We start from the raw sequence: 15749 nt of genomic DNA, 5'->3' as shown, positions 1-15749 counted from the left end.
GCATTCTTCTCTTTTGATGTGTCTAAGCATGCACATTTTGTGCTTGAGGAATTGTCATCTGGAATTGGAGGAAATGAACAGAATCAAAGATCACCTTACATTATTGTGTTAGAAGTGTTTAAAAAATCAGAATCTTAAAAGAAAACTACAGTGGAGCAATAAATTTATTTGATCTGCTCTGAAGTTAAAAATACATTATAATAGAGGAAATTAATTATAGTGCAGTGAAAATATACCTTGTTTTCACCTCAACTTGGGAAGAATGGATTGCTATTTTTGTTAATTCAGCATTCTGTAAGTGAAGTAAGGCATCTTGCTTTGTATTTTTTTTTTTTTTTTTGGCTAGAGGTACAGGTTTGGAAGTGATCAGTATTTTTTTAAAAAGAGGCTTTTAGGGGCACCTGGGTGGCTCGGTCGGTTAAGGGTCCGACTTCGGCTTGGGTCATGATCTCGCGGTCCGTGAGTTCGAGCCCCGCATTGGGCTTTGTACTGACAGCTCAGAGCCTGGAGCCTGTTTCGGATTCTGTGTCTCCCTCTCTTTCTGACCCTCCCCCATTCATGCTCTGTCTCTCTCTGTCTCAAAAATAAAAATAAACGTTAAAAAAATTAAAAATAAATAAATAAAAAGAGGCTTTTGTATATAATTTTGTACATATGGTTTCCCTGAAGATTAGATCATGTTTGTGTGGAGAAAGACAGCCAGCTCCTCCCTACCCCTTCCCCAAGCAGGGAATTAATTACTCTAAAGGTTTTGCTTCTTAATCTTTTGTGTTAATCTTTTTTTTTTTTTTTTTTTTTTTTTTTGCAACACATGGTTAAATGAGATTTTTATCCTGCAGACTGATTTGTAGCTTGATTTTAATAGGCTCCAAAATATCGTTTCCACAGTTGATGAAAGGGCAGGGTGTGATAGGAAGAGCCCCAGGCTGGCAGTCAGGAGATTTTGACTTAATCTTATCTGTAGGATGAGGGTTTTACAGTGGTAATGGGGTATTGCAGTCTCTTCCAGCTCCAGGAGCTTATGATACGTATTTGTTCATAATCTGCTTAGTACCTCCATACCCGTATTTCCTAAAATGTAAAAATTTACAGGCGGTGTGCGTGTTTCAAGTTTCACGGTCTCCCCAGGAAGCAGTTCCCTCAGGATGAATACTTTGGGGGCCTGTGCCCCCTCGCTTCAGTCTGGCTGGTGGGTTCTCCTATGTGACTGCAGGGGAGTCACTCCGCGAGAACTTGTCGAGCAGTCACTGGTGACTCATGAAAGACCCTTCCTTCTGCTGCTAAGCAGCATAAGTTCCATTAGCCTCTTAGCATTTTTGAGACAACCCCCGAGGGTGAGGAATTTTCAGATGGGGCCTGGAATCTTTAGGAGCTGGACAGTTGCCGCCCTTGAGCAGTTTGTCACTTGGAGTCCTTGTATTGACGTTGGAAGTAGCCATCTACATTTTTGTGGTCTTATTACATTTGCAGATTTTCCACTGGTCAGAGGTGTAAATGTGAGGAGGCCTTTGGCAGAAAGGCCCCCATGATTGTTTCACCACGCTAGTGTCACGTACCCGTGGTCTCTTTCTCCTTGAAGTTGTCCCGTGGCTTGTGTGTTTTCAGTTGTGTGTATCACACTGGCTAGTTTACTAGCTCTAGGTGGATACGCAGAAATACCCTGCAGAATTAACTGGATTCACGTCCCAGTCTGGCAGAGTTGTATGTTGAGAAGCCCAAATACAGAATGTGTTGGCAGGCACGTCCTGGCACATGGTGAGTGATTTGTGGGTGGGAAGCAGTGCAGCTCTGTGGTTAAGACAACCGGGCCGGAAGCCCCTGCTCCACGATCGCGCTTGATTGTAGTTTAGTGCCCAACACAGACTCGTTTGTCTTTTTTTTAGAAATCGTAGCTCCAAAGTCAGAGACAGCCATAAAGCCCCTGGATTATTTTGTGATGTAGCTCTCATTCTTTTTCACGTCTTCTGGATTTGAAGTTTTGAAGATTTGAAGTTTTGAAGATTTGAAGTTTTGTGCTCAAGTACAGTCTGGATGGAGTAAGGTGCCCGTGAAAGTCTTCTTTTGAGGCTGAAGAAAGCCTTTATTTCTCTTTCATTTCCCCAAGGTATGACAGTATTAGAGCAGATGGAAGGCTGGAGTTTGAGCTTAAGTTGTGTGAAAACTTTATCAGCCAATTGGCTGACTCTTAATGATGAGACAGGAAGAACCACCCACGTTTTCCATTTTGGATTTGAGTCACAGAAAACAGGTTTCCTGCAGAAACCATTTGGCTTCAACAAGTGTACGGAAATCTCATCTCTGATCAGATTGATGTTTTTATCTTCATTGTGCATGTATTTCCAATTAATTATTTTCCCCTTTTTAATCCATAGGTTCAGTTTCAAATGTGAATGACAGTAAACTAATATCCAAGATTCCTGTATAAGAAGTCGATCAAAAGGACTGTACTTTCAGGTAAGGAGCTAATTTTACTTTATCTTTAATAATACACAGCTGCTTTGGCGGGAGTCTGGCATGTCCCCTACCCCCTTTCACATGAATAGAAGTATAGGTGAATTTTTTAAAAGGCAGCAAATTGATTACCCTAGACAGGTTTCCACCTGTTTGGGATTATAAGAGGTGTCAGCCGAGTTGGCCACTTAAAACCATTAGAGAAGCAATCAATATGTGATGGCAGTTAACACACATATACACTCATAATGGCCTAAAGTTGTATTTGAGTTTTTTTTTTTTTTTTTTTTAGATGGAGGAAGGAAATCATCCTTTCTTCTAATACCTACCCTTTCCTTCCCATAATTGATCGATTACTCTGTCATCTATTTTCCATGTATTTGAAGTTTAAACACATAGATGATTTTCAGATTAATTTCTCTACCTCTGTGGCATCCCAAAGTACAAGAATAGCTCTGGGCTTAAGAGATCATAGGAAAAGCCCTGTACTTGAAGTAATTTGGAATTTACAGGGCTAGTATTTAGAAATGAATTTTCCCCTGGAGGAAAGGGAACTGTGCAGACCGGACACAAACAGCTCCCCCCAGTCAAAAAAACATTTGCATAGAAAACATTGTGCTGAGTTGGGATTGTCATAGTTTTCTGGATACAAATAAAAGCATATTTCATAGAAGTCATATATTGGCTTTTTAATCAATTACCTAGTTTTTCTAATTGATTTTGAGGCATTGAGTCCTCCTCCCACCCCCATATTAGCCTTTGCACCTCATTACGATGGTTATTTTTCAAGTTTAAAATATGTAAAATTCAATTTTAAATTAATAGCATCCTTTGAAGAAGGACTGTGGCAACTGGGTGAGTAATCCAAAAATCATTGCTGAGTAAAGCATTGTAGGATGGCTCTTGTAGCAGGCTCTGTCTCCTGACTGTGTTACCAGTGAACAGAAATTAGTTTGCAAAACATGAGCACACCAGCAAAGAGAGCTCAGTAGAGACAAACTGGCTTGGGATTTATAACAAGCTGCAGATGGTGTATGGACATAATTTCTTTCCAGTTCATCCTGGGATCAGCTTAGTCAGACCTCTGTAGTAACTCTTTTTTTTTTTTTTTTTTTTTGTTTTAACGTTTATTTATTTTTTGAGACAGAGAGAGACAGAGCATGAACGGGGGAGGGTCAGAGAGAGAGGGAGACACAGAATCTGAAACAGGCTCCAGGCTCTGAGCTGTCAACACAGAGCCCGAAGTGGGGCTCGAACTCATGGACTGCGAGATCATGACCTGAGCCGAAGTTGGATGCTCAACCAACTGAGCCACCCAGGCGCCCCTGACCTCTGTAGTAACTCTTAACTCACCTCCCTGCACGGCTCTGTGCAAGGGTGAGATCCCCTTACTCTCTGCTGAGAACTCTCCTGGGCCTCTCCCACTGCCTGTCACAGCAATTCTCAAACTTTTGGGTCTCAGAAACCCTAGCATTAAAATTGTTGAAGCCCCAAGAGAGCTTTAGTGTTGATGTTGATTATATCCATTACTACTTACTCTATTGAAATGGAGAAAAATTTAGAGCATTAGAATATATAAGCTTGCATTCCCTTAGCTGCAGAGTGATGACATCATTGCCCCTTAGCTGCAGAGTGATGACATCATTAGTCCTGCAGTTTCTGGCAAACACTGTACATATAGGAGAGAAAGAGAAAGAAAAGGCAAATTGTATACTATTATATTTAAAAGTTAGATTTATTGAGGCATAACTTATATACAGTGAAATTCACCTTTTTAAGTGTTCAGTTCTTCTCTGGGTTTTGACAAATGCATTGTGGTTGTAGAAGATAAAGAACATTTCCATCACTCTAGAATGTTCCCCTGCCTTAGCCTTATACCCTCTGACCTTTTTCTGTCCTGTAGTTGTGCTTTGTCCCAAATGTCATGTAAATGGAATCGCAGAGTCGTAGCCTTTTGAGGCTGGCTTCTTTCATTTAACATAACACATTTGAGATTCATCCATGCTGTTGTGTATATCACTGATTCTTTTTTTTTTTTTCTTTTATTGCTGAGTCTTATTCCAATGTATGAAAATACTTCTGTTTGCCCGTTTACCAGTTGGAGAACATTTGGGCTGTTCCTAGGTTTTGGTGGTGATGTGTCCTAACGTTAATATTAAAACAGTTTTAACCTTAACCTTTAACCCTGCGAGGGTCTCAAGAATCCCCAGGAGCTGGAGACCTCTCTGAGGACCTCTGGCCATGTTGCCTGCGTGTAATGTGCCCTCTGTCTAGAACGCCAGGACGTAGCTCGAGGGTCTCCTCTGTGCAGGCCTTTCTAAGCCCTCTTCCTACCGTCACCCCTGGGCCCCATGTCTGGTCTGCTCACCACCATCTTTGAACTCTGCTGTGCCTGCTCCCAGGGTTCGGCAGTTACTTGAGGATGTGGCAGCTTCCTCACCTCTGAGGGCGATGCCTCCACTCTCGGTCCCAGCACATGCCTGGTACATGTTTGAATGAATAAATAATAATTCCTTTACATATGTGAGGCATTTTATTACTTATAAGAGATTTTCTCATAAAACATTCATCCCTCATTTTTAGCTCTGCAAAGTATATATAGCAAAGTGATTTTTTAAATATCTTTTATTTTTATTTTCATCAGATAAGGATATCTGTGGTCTTTACCAAGCTGTAATTTAGAATAACCCGGGAAGCTTTTAATAAACAGATTAAATGCTAATCTCTGGAGATCAGGCTTGAGTTAGTACTATTATTTAAAAAAACATCACTGTTGAACCTGATGTGCAGCCCACAGAGAACCATTGTCCTAGAACTTGGTTTACTGTGAAGTCTTAGCGATGACGTCGTTCAGACTGGAACCCTGATCCTTGACTCCTACTGGAATGCCTTTTCCTCCACACTCCGGACTCTCCCGTGACTCTCCCGTGAATAGAAGCACTATAGAGATTTAGAGAGCCTTGTTGTAAGATGACTGTGTTTTCAATTTGTGTGTTTTCAATTTATGGTGTTCTGGTGTGAAGACCAGAACAGTGAATTTAGGATGGGGGTGGAGCGGACTGTGTTTCCGTTTTGACTCTGCATTTATTAACCTTGGATTAATAAATACTTAAGTTTGTTCTCAGGTTTTTTTTTTTTTTGAGAGAGAACTTGTGCCCATGCGAGTGGGGGAGGGGCAGAGGGCATAAGAGAATCTTAAGTGGGCTCCATGCCCAGCATGAGCCCGGACTCGAGGCTCACTCCCACGACTGTGAGATCGTGACCTAAGCCGAAATCAAGAGTTGGGAGCTTAACCAACTGAGCCACCCAGGCGCCCCAGCGTCCATTCCTATTTTTGAAATAAGGATACTACCTTAAATTCTAGAAGTTTATTGTGGGGATCCAATTAGATACCGTGTTAAGAGACTTTAAAGGATTTATATAAAGGATTGCAAAATCCTTTTGTAAACTATAAAATGCTTTCTAAGACTTATTTTTACTTGATTTTAGCCTAGTCTATTTATTGGTTGAATTTCCTTGAGGCTCATGAGTTAAACAAGTAATATAAAAATACGGTGTCACTGAAATAGTGAAATAAAAGAATTATGCAGAACAAAACCAAGAGGTTGTCATTGGTTGCATAGTTTTGATGCTTTGTGTATGAATTAAGTGCATAAATATGTATACACGTGACATACTATTTTTTTGGGTTGTATCAACATAGAGTCTTATATATTTGTGTTCTTTTTAGTTTGAGAGCATGTTTTTGATCATTCCGTATTAGAATATATAAATCCCTCTCATCCTCTCATTCTTCTTATAGCTGAATGATTTTTTCATATATTTTCATATTGTTGGACATTTAGCCTGTTTCCAGTCTTTCACTTTTATTAAAAATGCTAGTGAACATTCTTCTTAGATCTTATTAAACCATTAGTTAATTCTTATTAAACTGTTTACTCTGTTTTATAGATACTGGGAGATAAAGCAGTAAATGTCTTGTTTATGAAATCTTAGACAGTTTCTGCTCAAGTCAGGATAGAACTTAGACTTAAAGGGGCGCCTGGGTGGCTCAGTTGGTTAAGCATCTGACTTTGGCTCAGGTCATGATCTCTTTGGTTTGTGAGTTCGAGCCCCGTGTCGGGCTCCGTGCTGACAGCTCAGAGCATGGAGCCTGCTTCGGATTCTGTGTCTCCCTGTCTCTTGGCCCCTCCCCTGCTCATGCTCTGTCTCTCCCTGTCTCTTAATCTCAATAATCAATAAACTTTAAAAAAAAAATTAAAAAAAAAAAAAGAACTTAAGTCTTAAAAAAATTGTGGCAAAATATACTAGACCTTGGAGAACTTTTTCGTGATCTTTGTAAATTTTGTTTATTTTATTTTTGTTGTATTATCCTGTCACTATTTGGATAGACTTTTAAAGATTAGTGTGTATGTTTCTTAATTCCCTTAGCTGTGATTGCTTCATACTTTTTCCTTGAGTAGTAACAGCAATGCAACAGTAATGTCAGTACTTACGCTGGGCACTCTGCTAGGAGCTTATTATATACATAGTCTTATTTCTTCCTCTTAGTAACCCACTGATTTGGTGGTGGTCTCCAGGTTAAGCATTTTGAAATGGAGGATCAGAGAGGTCAGATCACTTGCCCAAGGCTAGTTATGGGTCTAGGATTCAAAGGTCCTGCTTCCAACTACTATGCTAAACAGTCTGCCAGGATTTCACTGAATCAGAGATGGTACTTTTATTAGTGACATCACAAATTACTTTGTAATTTACTTGTATGTGTATATTTTGCTTAAAAAATTTTTTTTTAATGTTATTTATTTTTGAGAGAGAGAGACAGAGAGACAGAGAGACAGAGAGAGACAGAGTGCAAGCAGGGGAGGGGGCAGAGAGAAAGGGAGACACAGAATCTGAAGCAGTCTCCAGGCTCTGAGCTGTCAGCACAGAGCCCAATGCGGGGCTTGAACTGGCGAACTGTGAGACTGTGACCTGGGCCAAAGTCAGATGCTCAACTGACTGAGCCCTACCCAGGTGCCCCTATTTTGCTTTCTTAATGCCATTAACAATGTCACCTGTGCAGAAATAGTCCATGCTTTATTCGATTTTGTAGTAAGTATAATAAAAGCAATATAGTAATTAATAAATATAAATGCTTATTGAATAGAATAATTGGTATTTTGGAGCGAAAGAGGCCACTAGATGGGGAATTGTTGTTGAATTCTATTTATTAACTAACAGAATAACCTTGGTAAATGAATGCTGTTTCCTCACTGATAACATAATATTGGACTAAATAATTCACTCTGTACTTAATCAGCTATCAGTCCTGAATTATATTAGTGTCAATAAGAACATTCGTCAGTGGTAATGTAGATGAATTGCGAAATGGAATTCTAGTAATGCTTCCCCTTACCTTGAGTAATAAGGCGAATACTTCTGGATGGGTTTGTTCATTCATGATGAACACAAGATTAAAATGATCTATCTGTGTTGATGAGAACACCCGAATGCAGCCTCAAAGTTTTTTTTAAGCACATTGGAATATATGTTCTTATAATTTTATTGAAGGCATAGTTTTGAGTATTTTAAGTGGCCATCGGTGGTTATTTCTCAGTAATGATTATTATAGATGGAGTTTTAGTGAAGATATGGTTTCACATATTCTTTGTGTACTCTATGTCACTCACTTTTCACTTGAATGATAAAACTGAGGTCTAAGTGGCATAGTCTGGAGCACATGTGATGGTCAGCTTCTTAACTCTTAGTGTCCTTAGTCTCTCCTTTTTAAGCCTTAAAATACAGTGGCTGGATGGTTGAAATAGATCTTTTGCTGGATTCTCAGCCTTAGAGACTGAATTCTGTATTTTTTTAAGGGGCGCCTGGGTGGCTCAGTCGGTTAAGCGGCCGACTTCGGCTCAGGTCATGATCTTGCGGTCCGTGAGTTCGAGCCCCGCGTCGGGCTCTGTGCTGACAGCTCAGAGCCTGGAGCCTGTTTCAGATTCTGTGTCTTCCGCTCTCTGACCCTCCCCTGTTCATGCTCTGTCTCTCCCTGTCTCAAAAATAAATAAAACGTTAAAAAAAAAAATTATAAAAAAAAAAAAAGAAAAAAACTTAGAGTAAAGCAGAGTTAAAACATCAGCATTTCATCTCATTCCTGGTTTTTAACTTATAAGCATTTTTAAAAGGAAATATTTTTGGCCAATGTTTCATAATTGGCCAACAGAAGAGAATCAGTTGGTTCATCTTCCCGTGTGGATTTGTTGACTAAAAGTTCCTCTAGCTCCACAAAGTGAGCTTAGATCATAGGAAGCAATTGGGTGGTAGTGACTCTTAGTTGCTATTGATATGCAGTGGATTTCAGTCAATAGCCCCGTGCAGTCTACTCCATGCAGCACATTTTAAGTGTTCTCAGATTCATCTTTTTCTCTTATTTCTAGATTTACTGATTTGCTTGGATAGATCCAGAAACAGCATTGTACTTGGGGCTGCTTTCTGAGATGACACACCCCACCCTTCAGAGGAATTCATTTCTTTTTGGAGTTTGGATTTTGTTATTTTTATCTGTGTTCCATACTGTAATTGTCAGCTTTTAGAATGTAAATGCTCAAGTACATCCTGCCGCAGTGACTAAAGGGCATTATGTAAGGACTTACCACCACCCCACCCCCTTCTTTTTAGTATGTGGACATCACATTCCTTGGCCTACTATTTGTTTTGCATCTGTATTTCACTGTAACCCTAACAAGTTCATTCAAGCAGTGGTTAGACTGAGGTTAAGTGGTATTATGGTTGTTTGGCAGGATATGGCCATAAACACTTCTCTTTAAACACGGAATGGCCTGAGGTGGCTGTAATGTTCAATTGCATAATCACAGATTACACTTGACAAGCACAGGAATGAGTACACGGGCCACATACATCTGCAGTGAGAAATTGCCCCACAGCATGGAGTCTACTGTAGAAACCATCTGTAGAGTTCCCTTGAGTGTTTTCTTAGATAATTACCTTAATATCATTCATTTAATTGGAATGTTTCTGATGAGATGGAACTATGAATAGCATTTCAGGGTTTCCAGAAGCCTCCCACCTAACATCTAAAGGAATGAGTTAAAATGTTACAAGTGTTTTAAAAATGTGTATGCTCCTCAAAATTTTGTCTGTTTTCTCCTCTCTTTCTCCCCTCCCTACTGGTATTTTTGTGACGTGAAATCTGTTTTATAAAACGTACCCTCAGAAATAATTCACTTTCTAGAGATTGGGTGGTGTGGAGTTTAGAGACATTCTATTTGAAATGCCTGGTGATGTGTCCATTCAGGGAGTCTCTGTGTGAATGTGAGGAACGGGTCTTCGGAGCTCTTAGATGGTACTGGAACACACTGCAGGTTACCTTGGGCAGCCGAGGAATGGAAATCAAGTTGCCGGTTACTGTGTGTGGAAAGGCCTTTTGGGCATATTATGTATTCTTTGAGGCTAATGTGAATATTTAAAAGAAAAATTTTTTCATTTTTTATATATATATATGTATGTGTATATAAACACACACACACACATGCACACGCATATATATATATATATATAGAGAGAGAGAGAGAGAGAGAGAGAGAGAGAGAGAGAGAATCTTAAACAGGTTCCACACTCAGCACTGAGCCCCACGTGGGACTTGATCCCACGACCCTGGGATCATGACCTGAGGTGAAAATCAAGAGTCAGATGCTCCACCCAGGTGGTCCTGATGCGAATATTTGTGAAAAAGTGTTTTACTTCCTTCATTACCATTTTCAGTATTTATCAGGAAACTGGATATATTTGATATGGGACTCAGTGTTTCTGTCATCTTAATTTTTACTAAATGTTTTTATTGAACTTGTTTTTCAAGTAGGCATTTTAAATTTTTGTAATTGTTTATGCACGTTTCATGTGTTTTATTCAAACTGATTTGTCTATAAACTATTATAAACTATAGACTGGTTTGTCTATAAACTACTATAAAATACTTCCTTGTCAGAGGCCCCAAGGTTGACACTATAGATTTTTATTTGAAATGTTTATTATTTTAAACTAATTTTTTTTTTTTTTAGCAAAGTAATAATACCCCCGGTTTAAATACAAAGTAAAATCATAGTTCAGGCTTGAGAAGAAAAGTTCTTAAGCTCCACCTGTTGCTTTTCAGAAGCAGCCATTTTCAGGGTTTTCTTTTTTAACTGTTTCTTCTGGCATTTACTGCCATATATCTAAAGAAGTTATTTTTACTCCTGTGGCTCGGCTTTTCAACTCTAAGCATTATCTTTTGACTATTTCCTGCAGAAGATAAGGATTTAACTTCCTGACTTGTCTTTCCCCATCCTCCCAGTGATAATTAAAAAAATTTAAAAAAAGTTTTTTTTTAAATGTTTTATTTATTTTTGAGAGAGACAGAGGGAGAGAGAGAGAGAGAGAGGTACAAGTAGGGGAGGGGCAGAGAGACAGGGTGACACAGAATCTGAAGCAGGCTCCAGGCTCTGAGCTGTCAGCACAGAGCTTGATGTGGGGCTCAAACTTGTGAACCGTAAGACATGACCCAAGCCGAAGTTGGATGCTTAACCGACTGAACCACCCAGGTGACACCCAGATTACTTTTTTTTAATTTTAAGTAAGCTCCATACCTAATGTGGAGCTTGAACTCACACATGCTCAACCGACTGAGGCAGCCAGGCACCCCACTCCCAATGATAATTTTATTGAATTTTTGCCCAAGCTGTCATTTAACGTTTACAGTATTATTTACAGTATTATCAGTAAGTTGCTCAGTTGTGGGATTAGGGAAATTTCCTTGATGCAGACCCTTAAACCATACCAATTCTTTTGTTTTCAGCCTCACCCCTTAATAGGATCTCAGTTTCTTAGCCCTTCTGGAATTCTGCATCATTAACAGACCTTTTTTTTTTTTTTTTTTTTAGTTGAAGATTCTTCTTGGTGGCCTCTGCACTCCTCTGTCTTTAGCAGTTAGATTTCAGCTTTGTCCAGTTTGCTGAATCATTTTCCACTTACACATTGGTTTCTCATCTTTTGGAATTTTGTAGACATCTCTTATATGCTGTTGTCTCTTTTATTTCCATTTATTGTCAATTCTGGAAGGAGTGGAAGCAGGCATATATTCAGTCATCTCCTTTTTTTTTTAACAATTAAAAAAAATGTCTATTTGAGAGAGAGGGAGAGCATGCATGAGCGTATGCATGGGGGAGCGACAGAGAGAAGGGGAGAGAGAGAATCCCAAGCAGGCTCTGCACTGTCTTTGTGGAGCCTGATGCAGGGATTGATCTCTGTGAGATCATGATGTGAGCCAAAATCAAGGGTCGGATACTTAACTGACTGAGCCAGCCAGGTGCCCCTTAGTCTCTACTTTTATCTACTTTCTAGTTTATTTACATGAGGCTTTTTAATTGATGTATGTTATTGTTAAAACTGATCTGCAGTATGCAAAACGCTAATTTAGTGTCCTTTCTTGCCATGTGTGGAAAAAAAGAAAGTGTTTGTATGTGGGGGTGTCCATTATATTTCAGTGATGTGAGAACTAATGTATTTCTTGCTGTGGATTTCATTCACATTAGAAAGTGTTCGTGGTGTTCTACCTTCTTTGTGTTTGGTTTGGTAGACACTGTTTTCTTTCAAGCGCCTTCATTTTGAAAATGAACACATTATGCCTGTCGTATAAAATAGGAGATTCCTTGACCTAGAACTCAAAAGTCATCGAGTTGCTGTTTTAATACGGGTAAGTGGTTTAAATACACTGCCAGTTTCTTCACCTATAAATGAGAAATATAGACTTAACAGGCTTGTTAAGGGTATCTTCCATGTAAAATCAAAGACAGGAAAGTCTTTAAAAAATTACACAGTGGGGCATCTGTGTAAATTGGTGTATTGAGTAATTAATGTGTTCTTGGACAGTCAGGGATTAAACTATTTGTGTTTATGCTCTTTGGGAATTGAATGGTTCTTGCAAATAACTTTTAGTATTACATTCTCCACGGTGGAAAACTTGCCCTATGCTTTGCCAAAATAACGCTTATTTCGTGACACTTTCACAGCCTGGGTCCAGTCCAACGTGAAAGTAGAATAGACCACTCCCTAAACGCTGTTATCGCTGAATGTTGTTATTTAAAAGAGCCTCAAGAATTTACCTCTAAGTTGCCCCATGTTCAACCTGGTATTTTGGGATGCTTTCTAAAGACACCTGTTAAGTGCTGGTATTATCACTGAGGAAGAAATTCTGTGTTGAGATAATCGTCTGCCTCTGGCGTTCCTGCTCATTGTAATTTACCTAGAGAATGGGACCTTAAGGGAATAGGTCCATTGAGTTTTTTAGAAGGGAGGGAAGAACAGATCTAAAATCTAGAGGAGTGTCAGGGATAGGAGGCCTTGATAGAGCGGCATAGCTGTTAGCCTTGGGAAGCAAGGCCGTGATCTCAAGTGGAATATGGGTAATATGGATGTTTTACAGTGCTTTTAGATCCAGCCATGTCTGAGCTCTTAATCACCATAATAACTTTCATGGTTATGGTCATATTTGAGAATAAGGTCCATGGCCCTTGAAGACCAAAGATCTAACTATTCGTGGCTTTAGCAACATTTAAATGCTGTTCACATAAGCCTCTTAAAGCATGTTTCAGATGTGAGAAAAAATGGAAGTTTTCCCACTTTTAATTGGGAGAGCAAGAAAAAAAAAGAACGTTAATACCTAGCTATTATGATTACACAGTTGATATTTGGACAAAGTGTAAATTATAGCATTCATTTGTGTGTCACTTACTTCATGAGTTTGGAATCCTCCCCTCCCCCTCTGCTCTTGTTTAGTGTATTTAGAAGCACCTAGACTATGGAGGAAATGGCATATTTATAGTGATTTTTGTTAATTTGGGGATAATGGTGATCCATACACCAGATATGGTGTGGTTTTTTTTTTTTAAATAAAAGAGTCCTGTAGCTGTGAACTTTTACATTTGTTGACATGAGGTGTAAACAGCTTCAATGCTTGAAAAATGAGGATATTGGTTTAAGCAGCTGTTCTAGTGCATTTGCTCATGATCTTTTTGGTCCTAGAAATATTTAAAATAATCTCAGTTATAAGGTGGCATTATTATTGAATTGAAAAGTCCTGTTTTGTTACTGTCTTGGCAACTGCAGTGTGATGATTTTGTGGACTTCTCATCTACTTTGTAGAACTCCGGTTGCAGGTTCTTGGCGTCCTCGTCTCTGAATGTGTTTCACATTCTGTTTGCCTGATTCTTTCATTTTGAATCCATGAGATTCAGTGGGATACTATGGAAAACAATTGCATATGTGTTTTTTAAAGACCGGGAGGTACCACTTGAGCTCTCTTTTATTCTGTTCTCTCTTCTTTTTTTGTTTTGTTAAACCTTATTTTTTAGGGCTCTTCTTTTAGAAAAATCACTAATACAGCAAAGTAAATGAAGGCTGTCTTTGAATTGCTTGAATGTCAAAACATTTTTATTGTAAGAGGAAGCCAATCCTACTTAAAATTTTTCTTGGCTAATTAAAGTTTAGGATTTTAATGAAGTTGTACTTAGCAATAATTATGTTCTGAGGTAGGTGAGTTTTGGAGGAAGAGTGGTGATTCTGGTTTTCCACTGTGCTTTCACTGAGGACCAGGACACCAAAGGTAAGAGTCCTGTGTACTTTGGTATTGACACTGTAATTGTGTAAGCCAAGTGTTCTGGGTGGTTCCAGGCTAGCCTTCCTTTACATGGGTGGTAGAAAGTGGTAAAACCAGACAGAAGGCTTCAGAATCTGGATAAGCAATGAAAATGGCATTGCTGTGGAAACTTTGTCCCACCTTTTGTAACTATGGAACAGAAAAGCAACAATAGCCTAAACAAATTTACATTAGAACACGTTCAGAGGATGTAGAAAGGGGAGAGATTGTTTTACCCAGCAGTTTTTACTGTTTTTACTCAGTTTTGTCAGTTGTCACTCACTTTAAGAACATCTTACTATTGACTTTTCTTAGGATTCACTTACAAAGGAGCCATGTAAAATTGCACCGAGTTTCTCTCTGCGTAAGGGTTTTTATTAGGAAGAATAGCTTGGTAGATGCTACGGCAATTTTAAAAGCACTAGTCTGTTCTTGACTTAATTAAAGGGGAGAGTATTTTAATTTGTTCAGCAGCAAACACTGAGTGCCCATATGTGAAAAGGGCTGTCGGTTCTCTGGGGAAGACTGAGATTGGCAAGTTGTAGCCCCTGCCCTGAAAGAGCTCTAGGCCTGTTGGGAAATCCGACGCGTGCGTAGTGATACTAGAGTGAAGACAGCTCCAAGAGGGGCCCGCAGACTGGGGGTTCAGAGGAGGGAGAGAGACACTTATTTCCCTAATGGGTGAGGTGAGCAGGCTCAGTGAAACTTCGTGTAGGTGGTGGTATTTAAGCAATGTCTTGCTGGGTGGGCATAGAAAGTTCTAAATGTTGAGGCATGGGTAGGTGATGGGGACAAGAACTTCAGATTTGCTCTTATGTCTAGCTTGGAAAAGTAAATAATAATAGTTGTAATAATACTAATACAAGCATTTGCTGAATGCCTAATTTGTGATAATTATTTGTTTCAATTCATTTTCTCATAACAACGTAAGAGCCCTTTGAGGTAGGCAGTACTGTCACCCCCATTTTACAGATAAAGAAGTTGAGGTATAGATAGATAGGTTAAGAAACTTGTGTAAGGCTATGCAGTTAGTAGAATTTGAGCTAGTTTCAGAGAGCTCACCCTTGCTGGCTATGTTGTACTATGGAAAATATAGCAAAAGTGGCTTGGGGTCTGTTATGTAAAGCCTCAAATGCCCACACGAATAATTTAATATATTGGAAGACATTTTTTTTAGTGGTTCTGTACAAGAGTTGTAAACATACTCTCTTACCTCTTTGAATGTGCCATGCTTTACTGCTTTTGAAATGCCTTTCCCGTGTTACCCTGCCAGCATCTACTCAGTTTTCAGTGTTTGCTTCTATATCACCTTTCTGTGAGGCTTTCCTCCCTCACCGAGGGAGAAGAACCCTCGTGGAGGTTCCCGTGGCTCTTCGCCCCCACACCTTTAATACAGTGTTCGTTAGGTGGCAGGATGGTTGTTGACTTTGTTTTTTTTCTCACCTAGACTGTGAATTATGTGAGTATTGGGATTGTGGGTCCTTTTTGTGTCCCTGGCGTTAGGTTCATCATTGTAGCCGAATAAAGCTCAGATAAATCACAGCTGATTGAAAGGGAGGGTGATAAATTCTCAGGCATCATACTGACTTTCTAAATTGCTTCCCTTCTGAGTTACAGGTGTTTGAAT

At 39.3% G+C, this 15749-nt stretch overlaps 1 protein-coding gene across 9 annotated transcripts in view; it reads left to right on the top strand.

The window, feature by feature from the left end:
* The window catches only part of SIPA1L1 (signal induced proliferation associated 1 like 1), a 361673-nt gene that overhangs the window by 33756 nt on the left and 312168 nt on the right, over positions 1-15749 (top strand). For all 9 annotated transcript variants that reach the window (XM_049612534.1, XM_049612538.1, XM_049612526.1 and 6 more), the window contains exon 2: positions 2373-2454. The gene's annotated coding sequence lies outside the window, so the exon portion shown is untranslated. The remainder of the gene's footprint in view (positions 1-2372; positions 2455-15749) is intronic.

The sequence above is a fragment of the Panthera uncia genome (genome assembly GCF_023721935.1).
Source record: "Panthera uncia isolate 11264 chromosome B3 unlocalized genomic scaffold, Puncia_PCG_1.0 HiC_scaffold_1, whole genome shotgun sequence".
Taxonomy (NCBI): domain Eukaryota; kingdom Metazoa; phylum Chordata; class Mammalia; order Carnivora; family Felidae; genus Panthera; species Panthera uncia.
The sequence above is the reverse complement of the archived record's forward strand: the minus strand, read 5'-3'. Positions and strand labels throughout refer to the sequence as shown.